The sequence below is a fragment of the Lepidothrix coronata genome, unplaced genomic scaffold, assembly GCF_001604755.1.
Source record: "Lepidothrix coronata isolate B3197 unplaced genomic scaffold, Lepidothrix_coronata-1.0 Scaffold84, whole genome shotgun sequence".
In the NCBI taxonomy this organism is placed as follows: Eukaryota; Metazoa; Chordata; class Aves; order Passeriformes; family Pipridae; genus Lepidothrix; species Lepidothrix coronata.
The window spans coordinates 3,450,225-3,465,220 of NW_016690264.1; the positions used below are offsets into that span (position 1 = coordinate 3,450,225).

General features: G+C 42.6%; 1 long non-coding RNA gene across 1 annotated transcript in view; it reads left to right on the plus strand.

Annotated features, from left to right (window-relative positions):
• Nucleotides 1–457: 457 nt before the first annotated feature.
• LOC108500045 overlaps nt 458–14,996 on the plus strand; it is a 55,239-nt gene continuing 40,700 nt past the window's right edge. The window contains exons 1-2 of the long non-coding RNA XR_001875746.1: nt 458–568; nt 4,362–4,410. This is a non-coding gene — a long non-coding RNA (uncharacterized LOC108500045). The remainder of the gene's footprint in view (nt 569–4,361; nt 4,411–14,996) is intronic.

Genomic DNA, 14,996 nt, shown 5'->3' on the forward strand with positions numbered 1-14,996 from the left:
AAATACAATGCTAGACACTGTCCCTGTGTTGTGTGCTGTCCCAGTGCAACCACACGTGCAGGAAATGGACAATTAGGAGAGATTTGCTGCTGCCAAGGAAGGCTTTAAAATAGGATTGACAGAGAATAGTGGTGCATCAAGCCACTGGCACGAGCAAGAACTGGGAGAGGTTGAGGCATAATTGTCACAAGGAGAAAATTAATGGGACAGTCAGTCAAATGTTTAAGGTATGTCAGCACAAGGAATAAAAGGGAGGAACTTCATATCTCATTTGTAATCAATGTTATAATTTAAATGCCATAGCAGAGGCTTGGTAGAAAATGGCTGTGGCTGCAGTGCTGATAGAAGAGTGTACAGCTTGTTCAGGGAGGACTTGCCTATGGGGGAGAGGCCAATGCTCAGACTGAGGTCATGGTATGTCTACTGCGGGGATCCTGGATCCTGCTGTGGGTTGTTGGGAACAGGCAGTCTGTCAGAAACAGTCGGCTATGGATCACCAAAGAAATGGGGGTGAATGAGGCTTCTGCTGAGCATCTGACAGATTAGATCCGATCCCTGGTTGTGCAAGGTAGGATTTGGAAAGAAAGACACAGCAGGACATGATATACCATGCAGCTTCACAGCTGGCTGGGCAAGAACAGATTTGAAGAAACAGGGATATGGTGGCAGAATGGGAAAAGATGAAAAGCGATGCAGGTGACGGTTGTGAAAGGAAAGGTCACGATTCAAACCATGCTTTAGGATTGACATAAAAGGTCAATGGGACAGCAAGAAAGACCAGTAGTGCTGGGCCCCTGAGCTTGCCCAGAGCTGTGGGGAGAAAACATCTCCCCTTTGCTCTCTGAAGCAGCAGCAAACACTATAGATTTCCAAATTTCTGCAGCTTTTAGACCACTGGCGCAACCTGGATGTTCCCAGCTCTTGGAGCATTTTGAGAAGAGACCAGAGCAGTTTTCAGGGCCTATTAGCAGTTACCTTCAAGAATATGAGGAAGTCTGGGGAGGTTCTAGAAAAGATGCAGGTAGAACGTGCCTCTGAAAGAGAGGGAAAAGAAGAACTGGGCAAGCCTGGACTGGTCTGTTTGAATTCACTGTGGGGCAAATGATCCAGTGGTCTGTCCATATGCACTTGGAGCATCTCAGGTGATAAAGAACAGCCAGCACAATTGTCAGGGACACATCATGTCAGCTTCACCTAGTTTCCCTCTATGATAGCATGACAGGGCAGAAGGAGGGGTGTCAGACAGCTTGACTGGGGTACAGCTTTTTGTGACATCTTGTGTCTGTCGCCGGAGCAGTTGAAGGAAATGGATTCTCTAAGACAGGTTGTGAGTGACTGGCAAATTGTATGTGCAGGGAGAGGTTATCAGTGTTTTGCTGTAAAACTGGAGAGGGCTTTAGGTGAGGTACCTTATGGTGCCTATCAGAGGTCTGGAACTATTCACTTGTGACTTTGCCAGCGGAATTAAGAGTCTACAGGCAGGGCCTGGAGGTGACACCAACTTGAGAAAGGTGGCATCACCTTGGAGATCAGCATTAGAATTCAGTGGAACTGTGGAAAATTGGAGAAATTATTAGAAAGCAGTTCAGTAAAAAATAAAATTAAACATATATATATATATATATGTCTATACATATACCACACCTGGCTTTAAGTTTTCAGTAGCAGAGGCAGAAGCTGAAAATATTGGACTAAGAAGGGCAGGAAAGGATGTGAAGGCTTATCAGGGATCAGAAACTGAATGGGTGAACAACTGCATGTTCTTGTAGAAAAGCCAAACCAGATAACCCAAGGTGTTGTATGGGCGAGGGGCAGGTGCCTGTTGCTTGCCCACACTGGCAGAGCAGAGGTTTGAGCAGAGTGTCTTGTTTGGGGGGTGCTGTGGGGAAGATGAGGAGCTGGAGGGATCTGAAGGACAGCTGTAGGAGCTTCACAGGGTGGGTGGGCATTTCCATGTGGAAAGGCTGGGGGAGATGGACTTTTTAATTTGAGGTAGTGGGAATCAGAGTGGGATGAGGTGGAAGCTTGGAAACTCTTCAATTTATTGCAGCAAGAGAGAAAGTAAGTGAACTATTCCCAAATCCTGGTGCGCCTTGGAAAAGGGAGGTCGAATGTTCAAATGGTTTTGTTAGAGGCTTATCCAGGGATATGGTAAACTGTTTTAGTAAAATCACTTGGGTATCATATGTCACAAGTGGCTGTGTGTCCAGCAGTTGATAACATTAATCCCTAATTACAGGCTATCTTATCTGAATTACTTTATGACATTCAGTGATCTGTGTTACAGGAGAGAATAGAATAAATTATGAGAATACTGCCTCAGGCTGTACAATCTCACAGATCAGTAAATATCAAATTCTGTGTATAGCTTTGATAAGCATCCACTTTTTTTGATGCTTGTTTCCTTCTGGGTTAAGTTTCCCACCTGCAAAATTTGTGTGTCTGTGTTGTGGTCTTTGGGTTTCAACCAGACAAGTCTCCTGTTGGAGGCATTTGGACACCAACCAATTTGCCAGGCAAACTACATTTTTCACTCAAATGTAGTTAATGACCCAAACAAAATGAAATGCTTGTTACAGGTTGATTTAAACAATGTGGTCTAATGACAATGTTCTCTCCTTTCTGCCCACTCTCAATTACAATTCCACTTTATTTCAACTAGGCAAAAAGGAAACGAGCTTTTTAAACAAGGCTCAGAAACGTGTCTGTTGGCTGGAGGGAAGAGGAGGGGGACCCATTTAGCTGGAGATTTTTACTTTGAAATTTCCTGACAAAAATTAATTAGAAGAATCATGTAATTACAATAAATGTATCTCATTGGTCCCCAGTGGCTTGTTTCTAAACACTGAAGGATTATTTAGGCATTCGTGACAGCAACAAAAAGTAACAAATAAATGTAATGGGTTCTTTTTATATACAATAAAAATGACATAGAGTAGCTGCATGTTTTACTAATTTTGCTACAGGATCTTAAAGAGGTGGATATGGTTGTGCAATTTTAATTTTTGCTGTGGATGCAGAGGCTAGGACTGTGCTTGCAAGGGTGAGATGTTGACTGGTGTTCCTGCTTGTGTTCCACCAGATACCTGGGAAGAGAAATACCCCAGTACCCAGAAATGTGGCTATCTCCACTTGCTGTGTTGCCCAAATTGCATGTTCCTCCCATGAAATGGGAGATGTAAATATTCCTGAAAGCCAGAGAAAGGCTGGTAAATAACTTGAGGGGGTGTATGGAGCAGCCAGTGCCAGCTGAGGACAAAGTTCCATTGCCTGTGGTGGGACCACCCACCAAGAAGAGGTGGGTGCTTCTTTCACTGCCTGGTGTTCTGCACTGGCACAACTGCTCTGTTCCTCTGCTGTCTTTAAAGTGGCTTTCTGAGCATGCATTTGGGGTGCCTTAGGTTCTGCCATGGCACAGGTTTCTGCTCCCTCAAATCCAGTTAATGCCAAGACCTCTACCGGATCCTCCAGAGGAGGAATTGCAGATTGGAGGAAATGCTGTAAAAGCTGCTGTATATCCTTCCCCTTCCCACCAGTAGTGCAGCCAGGGCAGCATTTTGGGTGATGTAAGGCAGTGGTGTGTGTACAGCTGCCCCCCTGTCTTCCCTGGCCAGGCCCAGCTGGACTTGCCTCCACTGTGCCGAGAGCAGGACTGGAAAACCACAGTGGTGTGAAGGCAGAGAGGTTTCACTGCAACTGAAGCTGAGCTCAGTGGTGGTTGTGGAACATGGTGGCTTGATTTTCATCATGCCTGTGATGAACTCTGTTCCTGTGTCAAAAGGGTAAACCCTTCCTGGGGCACTTCTACCCCAAAGCTCAGTGAGGCAGGAGTAGTGCACATGTGGAGTTGGAGAAGGATTGGGATTGATCCACCTCCTCTGCTTCTCTCTGCTTGTTATAGGGCTTGCACCTGCACAAACCTGAGAATTGTGATGTGATTTCATCTCCTAAATGCCTCAAGTTCAGGTCTTTTCTTATTTCTGTTTCATTGTGTCTCCAGGGTAAGTGAAGCTTGAAGGGAGAATCTTGTTAATAATCATACAAATTGGTTAAACCAGTTATAAACATTTACATAAGGTGGACATGTGCCATCTTACTATGCTTACCAGTCCCCCTTCCCCTTCTAAATTATGTTGCTTACAGGGCAGAGGTCTCTCTAGCATGGAGTGAAGCTGGCTTACGTGTTTGATATGGCATGCTAGTTTTTTTTAATTATTATTATTTTGCCTAACTGTCCTGTTATACTGAACATAGCATAGTCAGATAAGTATGCAACTTAATTTTGGCTTGGATTCATCAAGTTGAGCTAGGTGGAAAGACTCATGATCTGAACATGCCTCTTTTTTTTTTGTTTTCTATAGAAAAGGAACCTATATAGCAAAGCTGGCCTGGCTTTGGGATGTTGGTAAGGTGAGCTGAATCCCACTCTGTGTTTGGATCTTAAAGGTTGTACGTAAGAGCCATTGGTGGAGACATATGAACACAGTAAATCTTTTTACCGCATGTACCAACCATAAAGAGAAGTGATCTTCAAATGACATCATCAACACAAAGGGCACTAGGAGAAGTTCCAATTTATGACACAATAAATCAGCAAGTAGTCTAGTAATGGACATTGAGCCTAGACAGTTTTGCAAAGTGAGTTCCCATATAAAATGGTATTGTGCATTGAAATGTGGGCTCCAAACCTGCTTAGCTAGTACCACTTAAGCTGCTTTAGTGAGACCATTTTGGATTTCCACAGTCGACCAATCTTCCCAAATTGCTCAGTGTCTAATGTAATCCCAGATGTATTTACCATACTTCATTGTATTTATAGAGGTGACTAGGCCATGAAGACATGGCTTATTTCCAGGGACAAGAAGTCCAGGTTCTTCAGTGCATTTCCTTCCCCTGAAGGCAATGCTGTGGTGCTCTCGGAGTTTGCGGTTGCACACATTTGTCTTTGCTCAGTGACGATGGTTGATCATTAGCAATATGTATTTCGGTATTTATGGTTACAGGCATATTGACCTTAATGCTCCATGCAGCAGTGATGGGATCACAGCCAGCCACCACGGGGGGAGGTGCACAGCTTTTCTGAGCAAAGAAAATGCCTCCAAGGCATGGCAGCTGTGAAGGGCAGTATGTAAAAGGAGTAAGTCCTTGGTTCAAGTATGATAAACTGGCTACTACAGCCTTGTTCCTTTTCCTTTCACTGGTTCTTGTCCTCATTTAGCACACAGGCACTGTTAAACCACATGCTTCTCTGGAGCTTTTCTGTAGAGCTGCCCTGCAGTAAAGGGATTACACTAATCGGTACCAGTGTGAGGATGTGGCCCACAGACATGTTTACTGGTGATGCTGCCAGAATTTGTGCTTCAGAGATGTTCTTCTCCAGCACAGTAGTGTCCAACTGTATGTAGTTTTGTCACTTCACTGCCAGTGTATGTACATTTGCAATGCATGTTGCTTTATTCTCAGAAGTGCCTAAAGTTAGGTTAGGTTTGCAAGACAAATGTATGATGTCCTGAAGCATAATTTATGTTTTGCTATAGGTTTAGTGTGATTTCTGGCAGCAGAAGGGTCTGATCAAAGCCAGGCAAAAGGCGTGTTTTTCTGTTGAGCAACATGACAGTCTTGTGACATAATGAATTACACACAGCTGGTTTTTCTCTGGCTTAGGAATTTTGTTTCATTATTACCGTAGCTGTGCAATTTCTTAATATTCTTGAATCTGGACTCTGCTTACAGGCATATCAGATTGTTTATATGCTAGAGTGAAATATGATATGGAGAAGAGCATAGAATGTGCTTTATTTGTGGGTAACTGCTTATGTAATGGTGTACAAAGACTCAGGAGCTGGTACTTAGCTGCAATGTCTCTTCTGCTTCCTCATTCATCACCAAGCTAATGTGTAGGGATCGTTTGTAAGCCTTCTCTCCTACACTGCTTCTCTTCTCCACCTCACCTTCCTAAGCTAGCAGCCTTTTAGACAGTTGACAGTGGTAATTAAATAAAATAGACTTCAAGGGGATGGCTGACATGCCTTGTGTTCAGCTCTGTAGTGTTAACAGGGCTGGGCCTTCGGGCTTGGAACTACGAACTCCTAGAGAATTTGTGGGACGTACTGCACCCCCATTGATTTCAGAAGAAATTGAGAAGGCATTTAGTATAGGAAAGGGCTGTGGGGACTGCTTCTCCTGGCCTGCACTGGGATGAAATGGAGGCTCTTGGGAGGGAAATCTCAGAGGACAGGAGCACCTGTACTTACTCCCCAAATGGGACACGGGAGTTAGGGGTATACAGGGGACAGATTTAAGATCTTACTCTATGCCTCAAGTTAAGGCCTCAGATATCAGTTTTTTACATGTGAGGCTGGGTTACTCATAAGTAGAATATTAGGCTTATGGAAAAAAGTCTGAGCGGAAAGTGTCACTTACCTATGGTGAAATTAGTATGTATGATTATGTATGGGTATGTATGATTATGTATATGTATGTGTTATGAAATACCTTGTCAGAAAGTGTAAGTTGGTCTGTTTTGTTAGTGTGTTAGTACTGATCACTTCTGACTCTCCACCTTCTTAATGAAGAGTGTGAGGAGCAATGACTTAACTCTTTGGGTTCTTCCACTGGTCAGTCACATTCCCTAATTGTATGTCTAATTGTATGAAATGCCAATTCCTAATTGCCAATTTTCTAAGTGTTCTTTTATTGATGCAATTGCATCTTGCTTTACCTTAAGATTTTACTGCATCTTCACGAAGAGTGATGAGAAACTCCCTTTTGTTAGTGCTTCTGTCCACCTCCTATAAGTGATGTATATCTTAATATATTAAAATACAGTGCAGTTTATTGCCAAATCCAATGTGCCTACAGATTTCCATTTAGGTAATCGGGTATGCCCAGCTTGGCTGCTTATAGGTGGAGCACTTGACTGTTCTTCTGCTATGAGCTCAGTCTGGGTTAGATTTCTCTGGAGAGCAGCTTTATGATTTAATAGCTGGTCTGCAGTTCCGTGAATTGCATCCAGGGAATTGTTCAAGATGGATGATAACACAAATGGGTTACTTGGGCTAACTCAAGCCATTCCCTTGAGCATACTAGGTCAATTTTCTAATGGATCAAAGTGGGTGTGTTTTGGAAAACTGCTGGCACACACGTACGTACACTCCCGTGCTGTATCATGTAGATTAAGACAATTCCAAATTCTGTTCTATTTAAGTCTGTTCATATTTCATACCTATTTGAGACTTTTGAAACTGAATGAAGTGTTGGAGATTGTGCTAAACAAAGTGACCTGGGACTGGTGAGTGAGTGGTCTAAATGTTCCCTTCCTATCTCTTCGATGTTGTGAAATTTAAATGCTGGGGATACCGGTGAAGCAGTTCTTAGGTTGAATTTGAAACCTTTGCTGCCCTCCAGCCTGGTTCATAACAAGCAATGAAAATGCATGCAGTCAGATATCTGGATATTTACCCTAATCTCTTCTTCTTTAGGATCCTTTTCCTCCACTTGATGAATCAAAGTTGGGGAAGAGCCATAGCGTGAATCCATAGTTTGCTATTAAATGAGGCTAAAGTAAAACTTCTCCTTATTGAATACTTTGGCAATTATTTCATGCCTACTAAGTGCATCTTGCTTGTGTAAGTTCAGATGTGTCCCTGAAACCTGTAGACACTGACATCTAGAGATGGAGCAGAGTCAAAACCTACGGAGGGACGTTAGTTTTACATGTTCATCCATTTAAGTGCACAAGAATCTGGTGGGTGTTGTGTGCCTAAATCTCTGTAGGTGAAAGGAAAGGGAGGCATTACCTGGAAAGGCATTAGCTGGAGCTTGCTCTTTGTGTATTAAGGCAGTGGTTCTGAAGTCAGTTCATCTGACAGTCCTCATCATCTGCTCTTCAGTAACCGGACATGTTATGCCTGATGTTCTGCTGGTACTCAGCAAAACAGCAGACCTGGCACATTGATCTGTTGTCATTGATATTGTACAATTGTGCAAGGAGTGTGTGGTTTCCTTGAAAGATACCAAGAGAGATTTTATCAGGATGCAGACTGTTGATGTAATGAAACTTTCCTGTGGTAGACACTCAGCGATTGCCTTTCCTGCGCAGTCAGTAGACATGACTGGATTTTATTGCATGGGAATAAAGTTGCTTTCCTTTTTTGTATCGTGTAATAGGAAAGCTGGAAGGGATAGACTCCACTTGGAACTTTATTTCTGATTAATTACAATGTAGGAGAAGGAGATGTAAAAAGTTGTTATTATGGCAACTCAGTTAAACCTAAATTCATAATTTTAATTTTTGTTTTGGCTTTTGGTACTGCATTTTCTCAATTTTTTTTTTTGCGAGGTTTTTTTTTAATATGAAAAACTTGTCAAATTAATGTGAGGGTTTTTGTTAGCAGTACTGGGATTTTTTTGTCAGGTGACACAGGGGCTTATTAATGAGTGTGATAAAAAGTTAAAGTTGCTTATGTTTGTCGCCAAATTCTGCAGTTTTACGTGTAAAGTTGTTTGTGAGAATAAGTGTGGGTCTTTAGCCAAGTATGCTGCTCTTCTGTCCAGGTTTGGATTGTCATGCAGACCCTTCACTTACCACTTGACATCAAAGACAGGATAAGCCATAAAAAGATACCCAGTCTCTGGCTATTTTGGTGTAAAGGGATGATACCTCTCAAAGTCTATTCCTCCTCAAGAAGCCAAGTATCAAAGGAGGTTGATAAAGTTGCTGGTGAACGCTTCCTAGTCTTTTGGTGTAATCATTGAGATGGGGGCAATAGAAAGGGGCACTTATGTTTCAAGTGAAGTCTGGGGATGGAAGAGTGTCCTGGGTTGATTTCTGTGTGACTTCAGGAGTGTTGAGTGGAGCTGGCTTATGTGTTTGATATGGCATGCTACTTTTTTTTTACTTATTATTATTTTGCATAACTAGTTTAGTTGACAGCCTACTGGTTTTGCTCCTTTGATCTCTGCTCACTTTGACTGTATTTTCAATAACTACTTAGTATAAAAATAAAATGTGCAGGCCACATCAAATAAACTAATTAAAGATTAGAATGAAAAAGTGTCAAAATCCGAGACCTCGCTGAGGCAGATTAGTCACTGCATACGAGACACGATCTAATAACTAATGGGTTGCTGTAGTAACGGGGGAATCGATACCCCTCGGCTGGTTGGGGAGCTGACAGTAATTTCTGCTGGGTCATAGATTCTGGAAAATGAAGTGCCTCCTACTACAGCACAAGTAATCTCTGTGGGCTTTTTGACAACAGAGCATCTTACAAAGTTTATATCAAAGAAAATATTAATCTCTCAAGTTTTCTTGTTTACCTCTGCAGGGGTTATCTGATACTGTAACAGCCACAGACAATTAAGTTTAGTCTCCTATGTGGACTCTTGATGGGTTAGCTCTGGAAAGAAGTCTTTGGTTTTGGTTCCTAACTGATGGGTTTGTAGGATGTGGCAGTACCAGGATGTCCAGTCTGCTGTGCCAAATCACCTCCTCTTACTTGAGGAACTCCTACTGAAGTCAAGAGGAGTTCAGCTTGAGTAGAGAGGAGGAGATACACTTGGGTACTTAAAAGAAAAAGGTTATTTGTAACTGAGCTGTAAATCCAGGCTTGCTGTACGCTGTGTGTGTTTGTGCCTCAGTACCCAGAATTTCCAAGAGAATCATTATCCTTCCTTGATTTCTCTGAACTGATTGCAAACTGTCTGGGATGGGATCACTCTTACCTGTCTGAGCAGCACCTAGAGCAGTGTCAGCTGTGTACCCTGACTGCTGATGGGTGGCAGAATGGGACTTGACTGTAGACTGGAACAGGCACCACAGCTCTTCATCCAGGACTGGGAACTACAACTACCCCATGCAGAAATTTGAGAAGGAAAGCAGCAAATGGAGGGGACTGCAGCACTTATTTCCCAGCTGCAGGCAGGGAGAGGAGAGCCCTGTGAAGCATAAGGAGTTAATGTTAGCAAAAGAGCTATGGGGAGGATAATAAGGACTTCTTCCAAACATTTCAGAGGTATGGTAGTGCTGGAGAGAAAGTAGGCCACTCCCTAATGAGGGGAGTGGTGGTGTTAATTGCATCTGGAAATTGCCTGAGATACTGAGCTCCTGAAATTCATCTTCAGAAAACCATCAGGAAAATAAGTTCAGGCAATTAGGAAATGGGGGGAGAAACCGTGTAAAAATAGCCTGGATAATTAAGAGCAGATAAGGGACCATCTAAGAACTGGCAAACAGTGCAAAGAGAGACTCGTGCTTTTGCTGAGCTCTGCTATGCCGATCTCCCAGGCCACTTGCTGGAACAGAGGATGCAAAAGGGCAGGTCCTCAGCCCACAGCTGCCTCTGCTGATGGCTCAGCTGTGTGAGGGCTGCTGGGTGGCAAGAGCATGTCTCATTCCTTGCACCACGCTCAGGGCAGTGTGGCTGACACCCACTGTGCTGCAAAATCCCTGGGAGATTGGGTAGGGCTGTTGGTGCAAGAGGGGGATTGACATGGAGCAATTACAGCCACAGACCTGTGAGAGTGGCAACCAGCCACAGGGTCAGTGGGGAGCAAATGCGGCTCTGAATCTTTTAGATGGGCTGTGTTGCTGAGAGGCACAGCTGTTTTCTACTCACAGCAGCGTCGTGCTGCGGTATTGGCTGTGACAGTGCATGTGTCCTGCTTGGCACAGGGAAGGAATGGGGAGCTACTCCCTCTGCAGCTTCTCCCCCATTTTATGGGATGGGTGTGTGGCAGGGAAAAGCCCAGTGCTAACTCTGGTGTTCAGCAACAGCTCTGCAGCTGCTGCTGGCATTTGTGGTGGTTAGTACATAATGTTGGTGAATAATAATACCTGACCTAGTAGAACAAGAACTCTTTTATCAAACACATTTAAAGAAAAATGACAGTCTGTGTAGCATGTAATGGAATGGATGATAAATCACAAAATGGGGAAAAACAATTGTTACTCCTGCTGGTATGAGTTCCTGTTCAGAAGGTCCATAAGTTATGTTTTTTGATGACATAAATTTAATGAAATTCTCTGGAAATGCTGACCAGAAGTCAATATACAACTCAGTCCCAAGAAGTTTCCTAATATCTTTGTTTGTTTTAGGTAATAGATCTGTTCATGTGTGTCCCTCCTATTAAGTGCTGTGATAGGATGCTATAATGAAATTACAATATGGAATGGTAGCTCAACTAAAACAGCATTATCAGAAATGTCACCCCCTAACAAATTAGCAGTTGTGATATTTGCCCTCTGGTTACAAAACCTAGTTCCTTTTGTCTTTTGCTATAACTTATAATAACAAAGCCTGTGATATAAATGTCTGCAGGGTATGTTTCCAGTAGTGAAGTGTGAAACATGTTTCAGTGGGGATATGGGGGAAAAAACACACTTTTTTTAAAATTCAAGACAAAAGATTTTTTGCCTTGGGCATTTCAGCTGCAGCTGATGTCAATATAGGGGAGATGGAACTGTTTTTCTAATATGTTTTCTTTTTTTTTTTCTTTTTTTAAAAAAAGGTTACCCACATATCTGGTTATGTAATCCACAATCTTTAAAGTGGACAAACAAAACAAAAAAATCCCTCCCAGAAAAGTAGTAACTAATTTCTCTGGAGATTGGTTTATGATGGAGAGATTGCAGATTTCAAATGAGTGAGGTGCAGTTTGTATTTACAATTTTAGAGCCTGGGGATCAAGCAGGAAAATGGAATGAGGTTTGGAGTTTTTTGTTTTTTTGTTTATAAGCTGAGAATAGATATTCACAGGTGTTATTCCAAAGCCAGTGCAAAGACCTCCATTGGGTCTTATGTTTTTCATTTAACAGGGCATAGGAAGAATTACAATTTTAAAAATAAATTTAGAAAAAAAACAGCCCTCAAAGCCATGACTAATCCCAGCCCTGCATGTGTTGGAGCAGGTCTAGGGGGACCTCCTGTCTCTGGCTCATCTGGGGAGGCAGATTGCTGAAAAGCTGTCCCAAAACTGCTGCCAGTGACGGCAGGACATGCAGTGTCTCGCTGGAAGGCCCACCTGGCTCTCCTGCCCTTGCTGGGCTGCTTTGTGCAGGTGGGAGAAGATCTTGATGGAAACCTCTCCTCCTTGTCCTTTGCCAGTGACAGTGGTCCCCAGAAGCGGTCAGTAAAGGGTCACAAGCCAGCCTGGGTGTGCAGGACTTTGGGAAGGGGCCTAGGGAGGCTGCAATCCACGCAGTACATGAGAGGGGATGAAACCTGGATATCCAGGAGCAGATGGGATAAAGAGACGATGGGTTTGGTTGGCATGATGAGCCACGATCAACACCTGCACGAGTTAGCATGTGCAGTTGTGCAAACCCACTGTGTGACAAGGGTCTGGAGCTGGTTTTCTGTGCCAGGGGCTTCTGTTTTACCAAACAAGCGCATTCATGGTTAATAATCTTTGCAGTCACCCTTTCTGGGAATCAAAGAATGAGCTAAGTTGTGCTGCTCAGGAGCGGTACCTGTCTTCATTTCAACAAAGGAGTCAGAGCCAGTCTTCAGTTGGATATAACTAAGTGTTGGTTATTATTTTTAAGATGCCACAGAGAAAACTCACAGAAGCTTAATCCATAATGGTGACACATCAGTTATCCAAGCAACTGGGAAATGCTTAAATACTGAAGCCTGTGGCTTAATTATTTACCTGTGGCTTAATTGGGTGTAATTTTACTGAAGAGTCTGTTTATTTTCCTATGGAGAGGCTCTAAGATGCCTCTAAATGAAAATGTTACTGGTCTCTACCTGTGTGCCACTTGACTTCAGTAGCACAGAGCTCATTTAAACCTGCAGAAACCTGTAAAAAACCATGTTTTCTCTGGTGCAATCAGCCTGTGGTTTCCTACCAGCTGGGAACGTGTACTGGGAGGTGAGAAAACACCTCCCGTATTTCTGCACACATTGCTCTGCTTTAACCTGGCTTAGCAGTGCTCAGCAGAGCAAGGCAACACAGGAGCTATTGCTGATGCTGTGCTGGGGGAAGAGAGTCTCCCCAGAGGGGAAAGAAAATACTGGAACCCCTGAGAGCTGTCTCTGGGGTGATCCCACAGTGACACCTTTCATCTGCGCACAAAAGTCTTGGGAGTAAGGGTCTAGATGGGCTTAGGGAGGCTTGTGCTCTTCTCCTGTTTGTTGGGACTTCATATGGTTTTCATCCTCTGCAAATTCTATGCTGGTAATTGTTTCTGTCCCAGAGATGGGAAGGATCATTTTTGCAGGATCAGATATTTAAAGTTATGCTCATATCACAGCGTGTCTGAGGGTATTTGCTGTTTATATTCCAGGCACAAATCCCTAGTGAATAAAGGCAGATTGAGGGCTGTACCCTGGCCAGTCATCCTTATTTAGATGACCCTTTTGACTTCAGGGTGTTATTCCTGCATACCTGAGATTAGTTTTCCTGTGTGAGAGGTTAGAGGATTGAATACCAAGGTTTTCCATTTGCATGCCCTGGTTAGAGGCTAAACTGGTGCTTGTATCCAAGTGTGAGGGAAATCTTTTCCTGCTGTTTTGCCACTGTAAAGTGCAATGAAAAGATTTTTATCTTGAATATACGTTTAATTCAAACCAAATGTGCTCGGATACATTCTGACTAAGTTTTCACTTCAGAAAGCTGATTTTTCTTCTCCCCATTCCCCCTCCTCCCCAGCACAGAGGCTCATACCAGGAACCTCCTTTTGAATGTCTGTAGGCAATTTCCCATTAGTACTTGGACCTCCAAGCTTCATTGGAGTTCTACAACAACAGAAGCCTTATATCATTGGTTTTTCACCCCAAAATGCTTAGTTTCTACTAACAACCTTACAAAAGGGCAGTGTATTACTACATGGTGATCCCAATGATAAATGAAGCACATTATATGTGAAGTAAAGGCTCTATTTATCCTTGCTCTTTTTTTTAAAGTCCCAGCAGGTTTAATGTGAGTAGCTCTCGATGACCTTCATAACAAATCAAGACTAAACCTCAGTGCATTTTCATGAAGGTGGGCAGCATTACAGACATTTTTTAATTGAAATAACTATAACAGCAACAAGCTCTATTAGTAGTATTTGATAATGCAAAAAAAGTTAATGTTCACTGAAAGCCAGGTGCCAGCACTATTTGATTGTTTACCAACACAGTCATAAAGAAACAGAGTTATTAAAGGATCTGAAATCACTCAGTAATTCAGCTGCTGACGTTGATGGATGGAACTTGGCTGTTCCTCTTTGCTAAAGCTGCTGACTGGATAAATGTTTTATTCATGAAGCCTAGGGCAGGAAGGGATGCCAAAGGTTTAAGAATATTTTAAGAAACTCTTTGAGATGTCAAGCAAGTTAGCAGGTGTTGTTAAGCAAAGGAGCTGAAGTACTACATTTAAACACAACTGAGCTCTCAACATATACAACAACAATACATCAAAAGGCAGGATGCGGTTCTTGTCTCACGCCATATATGGAATGATGAGTTGGGAATACGAGGCCTTTTATTTCCTGTACCTTTGTACCTTCAGCCATCTTGCAGCCTTGTCTCTTTGAGCATTGTTATACCCAAAGGCAATTTTCACACTTTACACTGTAAACTTAGGCTTAGAAACAAATAAATATTTAGATACTGAACCCTTCAGGGTCACATATTTATATCAAAGCCAAAATAAATTATATGATGAAAATGTTTGTGGAATCACAGCCAGGAACGAACAACTTGGATCAGAATAAGTGGATTTTGACTGACCGCTCAGTGGGAGAAGTTGTTCAAAATGGTAATTATTGAAAGAGGCTGTTATCAACACAGAATAATGAGGAATTTCCCTCTATCCTCTTCACCCTGCACCTGCCTTTTCTTTGTCTGAGGGTGATGTCTGCCAACAGCAAGCCTAGAGCTCCTCACCTATTTGATGCAGCTTTGTAGCAATGAAGGACCAGCTTGTAATTTAAGTTATTATTTAAAAAAATTTCTTGATTTTGTTCTATGAGAATTCAGATCTGGATCCTTTGTTGATTTTTTTTT